Raw genomic sequence first — 1142 nt, forward strand, 5'->3', positions numbered from 1 at the left:
ACAGGAATTTTAAAAATGTGAAATTAGGTTGTGTTTGTATTCACCCCCCACAAAATGTTTTAAGCCTTGTTAACCCCCTCAGGACCAACAATTTGTTTGATACATGTTCAGATCGCAAGCTATGCTTTTGTAAGAAATCTTTATACCTTGCWTTTGGTTTTTTCTTCTCTTACCATCTCATCATAAATTGAGTTATTGTTTAKTTGTTGTTGTAGTATCTCTTGAAGATTACTTTTGCCCTTATATTGAAGTCAAGACCCCTTCCTCCCAAAGAAGAAGATATGGATGAAAAGAAAATTTTGGAAGCACTTTATAAGCCATGTTCTACTTTGTTAAATACTCACAAGTTTGAACTAAATCAACAATGTTGATTGTATAGAACACTTTAAAGACGTTTATTTATGATTCAAACAAATTTGAAAGTCAAATGCATGGAATTTTACTTGCAACTTAGTTTTGTTAGCCTTTTTCTTTTTCTCATGTAGGTTATTCAATAGAAACAAAAGTAGTGACTTGGTCGTCATGGTCGTCCGGCCCTATGGGTGGGAAGCTCGGGAGGCGGCGCAGGGCATCAAATAGTCTAGTACTAGTTGTATAATCATTAAAAACTAAATGGAATTGTTACTAAAAAGATTCAAACTCTAGTCATTTAGTATAATCAAGATGCTTTTACCAATTAGCTGGAAATCATTTTGTTTATATTTATCTAGATTTTGCTCTTAATACTTCGTTGTTATCCCCCATTTTATTTTTTTCAATTCCTATTAAATTTTAAAGTTCATTTTTGTCGTGTTTTTACAACAATAAATATTTATTTAAAATAAATTATTAGCATAATTAATATTTGTATGGCTTATTATTTTWAAAAAAAATCGTATAATAGTACTTGAAAACTTATTATTTTTGTTATGKGTATAATTTTGTCAAACATGTTTATTAAAGAAAATGGGTGTGGATTTGTTGCTCGGTAAAGGRCATCTCATAATCACCAAAATCTCATTTTTATATCAATTTTYACAYAATTTCACTACAATTYTACACCAAGTGATATTGGTGAAATGTACAACCAATTTGGTATTTAATATTTATGCAAATTTGATGCCTATATAATTTTACTTTATTTTATTACAAATGCTATTTTA

This window comes from Cynara cardunculus (assembly GCF_001531365.2).
Source record: "Cynara cardunculus var. scolymus isolate 2C chromosome LG 6, CcrdV1, whole genome shotgun sequence".
Lineage (NCBI taxonomy): Eukaryota > Viridiplantae > Streptophyta > Magnoliopsida > Asterales > Asteraceae > Cynara > Cynara cardunculus.